This window comes from Peromyscus californicus, unplaced genomic scaffold (genome assembly GCF_007827085.1).
Source record: "Peromyscus californicus insignis strain IS unplaced genomic scaffold, ASM782708v3 Scaffold_7__1_contigs__length_154581171, whole genome shotgun sequence".
Lineage (NCBI taxonomy): Eukaryota > Metazoa > Chordata > Mammalia > Rodentia > Cricetidae > Peromyscus > Peromyscus californicus.
This window is the reverse complement of record NW_026294595.1, coordinates 145969769-145974877: the sequence shown is the minus strand read 5'-3', so window position 1 is coordinate 145974877 and position 5109 is coordinate 145969769. Positions and strand designations below refer to the sequence as shown.

Genomic DNA, 5109 nt, shown 5'->3' with positions numbered 1-5109 from the left:
CCTGGAGGCAGAAGCTGGTGCAGAGGCCCATGGAGAGGTGCTGCTTGCTCTCCATGGCTTGCTCAGCCTGCTCTTATAGAACCCAGGACCACCAGCCCAGGGGTAGAACCACCCACAATGGTCTGGGCCCTCTCCTATCAATCACTGATTAAGAAAATGACTTACAGCTGGATTTTACGGAGGCCTTTTTCTCAATCAAGGCTCCCTCCTCTCTGATGACTCTAGCTTATATGAAGTTGACATAAAACTAGCCAGCATAGACACAGTTGCTTGTTTGGTTGGTTGGTTGGTTGGTTGGTTGGTTTCAATTTCCAAATTATATTTAAAATGATGAAAAAAAAACTAAAGGAGAAAGACAAGTGGGAGAGGGGAAGGGAAGAAGAGAGGGAGGGAAAGGAGAGAGGGAGGGAGAGAACAGAGAGAGGGAGAGGACAGAGGGAGGGAGAGGACAGAGGGAAGGAGAGGACAGAGGGAAGGAGAGGACAGAAGGAGGGAGAGGACAGAAGGAGGGAGAGTTGAGAGGGAGGGAGAGGAGAGAGGAAGGGAGGGACAATGAGGCATTGAAGGAAATTTCTTTTCTGTATAGATCCTGGATTAAATACTGACATGATTTGTCAGTGAAACTACTAAGAGACAGCATTTATGGAACATCCTTTCTGTGGCAGAACCATCATGTTCAACCCACAAACCTCACTGAAGTAATGCTGCCAGGTCATCACTATTACCAGGTAATAGCATAGAGTGCAGAGACAGCTGGGACACTTTTGTGAAATGGCAAGCTAGCCCAGGGAAGAAAGCATCACGACTCAGCAGCACAGCACATCATGACTCAGATCTGCTGGTCCAAAGAACTCCAGCTCTTTTTCTTCTCCAGAATACAGTCTCCACGTTACACATGGGCTCTTGGAGTTGTAAAGATGGCAGTAAGTGGCTGCAGAAAGGATGAGAGTAGCTACAGCCTCTTCAGGCAGAGAGAGCTTGGAAATGGGAACAGAATTCAACAAAGGGGGTGATTTTGTTTCTTATTTTCAAACATGAGGAAAATGTGGACCAGTCATGGGCCCTGAAAGCAAAGCCTGCATCCATACAGAATGGAAATCAGTGGCCAAACATTTGTATTCTGCATCCTCAGATACCATCCTCAGATGATAGTCTGCTGTGGGATGGTCTTTCTGTAAGCTGTGAATATGTGCTGCTTCCGTTGGTTAATAAAGAAGCTGCTCTGGCCTATGGCAAGACAGGTTATAGCCAGGCAAGAAATCCAAGCAAAGATACAGGGAGAAGAGATGTGGACTCAGGAAAGACACCATCCAGCTGCCTAAGGAATAAGATGCCAACGGACTGGTAACCACAAAGCCATGTGGAAAAACATAGATTAATAGATATTGGTTGAATTAAGTTTTAAGAGCTAGTTAATAAAAAGCCTGAGCCATAGGCCAAACAGTTTGTAATTAATATAAGCCTCTGTGTGTTTACTTGGGATGGAGTGGCTGCAGGACACAGGAAAACTTCAGGCTACACATCCCCAGCTGTAGTCTGGCTTCTCAAGGTTGGATTTGTTGAATGATTTTGAAACTGAGAGGGTAAAGTTGATAAATTATGAATTAGAGAAACACAAACCAAATAACTGAGACTGTTCTTAGTTTTAGAATAAACTTGGACAGTTCTAGAAACTTCCACAATACTTGTTGGCCAGTGATCTGTGGTGTGGAGGGAAGAGGTTGGTTTTCCTCCTGTCATACTTTTTGCAAGATCCTGGAAAAACAGAGTGAATATATCTGCCCTGCCCTCAAGTATATCTATATCTGAATCTAAATCCATCACATTGCATGGTGAAAGGGACTCTGCAGATGTGATCGTAAGATAACCTGCATGGGTTCACTGGCAAGTCAAGGCAGACTGAAGGTCAGAAAAAACTGTAAGTGTATTAAGACTGATGGCTTTGAAGATAGAAGAAGTGGCCAAGAGCCAGGGAATACAGGCCTAAGCCTGGACTTAGGATAGGCAAGGGCTATGAGTCTTCCCTAGAAGATCCAGAAAAACAATCCTGTGAGTGCCTAGCTTCTAGAAGATCTGGCTTCTAGAACTTAACAGAATACATCTGTGGTTTGATTAATTCATTAAGTTTATGGTTTGTTTGTTTATTTTTATAATAGTAACAACAAACTAATACAGTATGTCATACCCAAATAGTTCCACATCATCCTGTGCCAGCTACACAAGCTACCCACTTTAAGTGATTGCACTATCAATATGGGGAGGGGGGCATTTATCACCAGAACACCTCCACGATGAAGAGGAAATCAAAGGGAATACCAAGTCAAGCCTTGCCTCCTTCAGGTGTCGCTCTCTTTACAACTGAGATTCTAGTTTCGGGAATTCAAGATTCGGGAATTGTCATCAAGAAAACAGAGATTACAGAACTTGGCCTCACTGACTGTACATCTGAAATGGTTTCTACATTTTTACTTCTTACTTGAGCAAGCCTAGATAGGAACCAACACAGGTCAAGTTGGATATGGACTTGTGCAAAAAGTAATTGGAATTAACATTTTTACTATGTATATGAGCACACCAGCCATGAGCACCAACTGCTCTCCAAACATTCACTATCTGCACCAAGCCTCAGGACCCACGTCATCAAGTGGACACCTGATATCTTAGCCAGGGACTTAAGTACAGAATATCAAAGCTAAAGAAGCCATTTTGCCTGCAGTTCTATTGTGGTTTACAACATCTTCCTGGGCCTACCAGTCTTAAACATTATCCTCTCCATCTTGGGGCCTCATAAGTTTTTGTCCCTGCCTCCAATTTATGGTACTCTCCTAACAGAAATTACAGTGACAAGTTTCACTCCAGCTGTGGGAATCTTGCTTCCAGCGACAGCTGACAAAGAAGTTGGAACATGCTCACCAAGGAGTTTACTCTCTCCTGATGGCTCCATTGTGCTTTCATGCACACCAAGCTAAAGCTAGAGAGCAATGCAACTCAGGATCTACAAAATGGCACCTCACCCCTCGGCTCAGCTCTCTGATACTGTTTGTGTTATCCTATTAACCAAAGACAGACAGGTGTCAAAGTCATCTATGCCATGTTTATGTTGCTGTTTCTTCTTCTTTATGAAAACAGCTCTTAACTCTTGCTTTGTATGAGGAAAAATGATAGATTTAAAATCCCAAACACTTCTGCAGTAAAAATACAAAGAGGCTGCAATTGAACTAAAGTAGAGGATAATACCATGAGCTTGAAGTTGCAAGTAAAAACATAGCACATGGCATCGTGAGTAAGGGACAGGGATATCCAATAACCAGAGAGTTGCCATCTCTGTTGACTGGACCAGCTCAAAGCTGTGATTCACTCTTCCTCAGATGGCAGCATTTCGTTTTGCCTTGATTCTCGCTGACCATTCCACTTTGTGGTGACAAGAAAAGCTTTTGCAATTTAAAGGCAATGACATTCTCTTTTGATAGGACCTGGGAAGCTATCATTGGGCAAACCTGAGGGCTAGCGACAGGTTCATTCTCAAAAGAAAAAAAAAAAAAAATGAAGGGAAGCCCAGATGCTGCGGCTGCCCACAATGGGCCACATCACCACGGGCTCCCCATATGCAAAGATAATTAAACCATAATTAAGTGCTCTGTCCCAAGTCAAGCAATGAATCATGCAATATAAGTGGTCTTCTCTTGGGATTGGACAGTCACATGTCCTGGGGAAGGGAGAACTTCGGATTGGTTTTGTTTCACTGTGTAAACATGGAAATGAAATAATCCATTTGAGAAGCAAACTGGAGAAGCAGCAGGCCTGTTCTGCCTCCAACATGCTCTGAATGAAATTTGCATTGCACGTATTGCCTGCATAACTTGGAAAATAAAGGACGGAGGGAAAAGTTCCTGGAAAGATGGAGCAGAGAGTCCCTGGAGAGGTTCCGGTGGGAAGGGAGTGGTCCTCAGAATAAGCTCTTAATTCCTCAAAACATTACTCTGAAGGACTGTTATGACAAAGGATAAAGATGAGAGGTTTCTTTTTAATTTTATAAACTTTACTCCATGGAAAGCCACTCAGACTCCCTCCTTTCTTTAACTCTCTCAACAGGAGAGCACAATCAATAATGGCAAAAAGCAGTTGCCATAAAGCACCAAGAGCCAAGTTCCCACTCAGGGGGTCTGCTCATGGTTCTGGTACTCTACATGGCAAGAGGAGCTTCCTCAGCTTTCAGCAGCTACAGAAATGATCCCTCAAGCTGCAATCTGGAAAACTAGCTTAATAGGAACTAGAAAAGCAGTGTTTAATGTGTGTTTTAAAAAAAAGTTAAGACCTTCTGAGCAAGAGAAGGACCTTCCAATATTAATGAAAAAAAGTATTTCCAAATCCAGCTTTAAAAAAATATCACTTAAGACCAGTAAATTCTGGGGATCTGTCCTTCAGGCTTAATAGGTATGCTTAACAGTATTCTGGAGCAGCCTTTACATTTTCTAAGTAGATTGCATGTTAAGTATTCATTCGTTCCAAATCACAAAAGGAAGGAAGGAAGGGAGGAGGGGAGGGAGGGAGGAAAGAAGGAAGGAAAGAAAGGGAGAGAGAGGGAGAGGGACAGATGGACAGATGGGCGAAGAGAAAGAAGGAGGGAGGGGTAGAGGAAGGAAAGAAGGGAGGGAGGAAGGAAAGAAGGGAGGGAGGGAGGAGGGAGGAAGAGAAAAAGAACAAAAATAATAAAGACCAGAGGAAACTTAGGGAGGTGATGGTCTCATGGGTATGAGTATCTCTAAAAATGGTTACATTGAGCTGTACCTCCATGCCCCAGTCCCATTATGGCTCCCTTAAGTCCAAAAGAATCAAAACCATGAAGCATCCTGCTAGTGAGAACTACATTATATATTAACTTCTAGTGGTGCTGAAGATACTGCTGATGATGATGATAAAGTGGTGATGATGATGAACCTGGTACTGCTGATGCTGCTGAGCCAATAATCATACAAAGCACTCAGTATGTCAACAGCTATTCACCAGGCACTAGGCTAGGTAATGTCCATGCATTTTTTGCAGTAAGTAGTTGCAAGTACTCAATAAGATCGTTGTCATTTTTACCTTGTGTTACAGAAAAGGAAACTG

At 43.1% G+C, this 5109-nt stretch overlaps 1 pseudogene; it reads right to left on the bottom strand.

Annotated features, from left to right (window-relative positions):
- Positions 1 to 4053: 4053 nt before the first annotated feature.
- LOC128102797 (uncharacterized) lies at positions 4054 to 4249 on the bottom strand (annotated as a pseudogene).
- Positions 4250 to 5109: the final 860 nt, after the last annotated feature.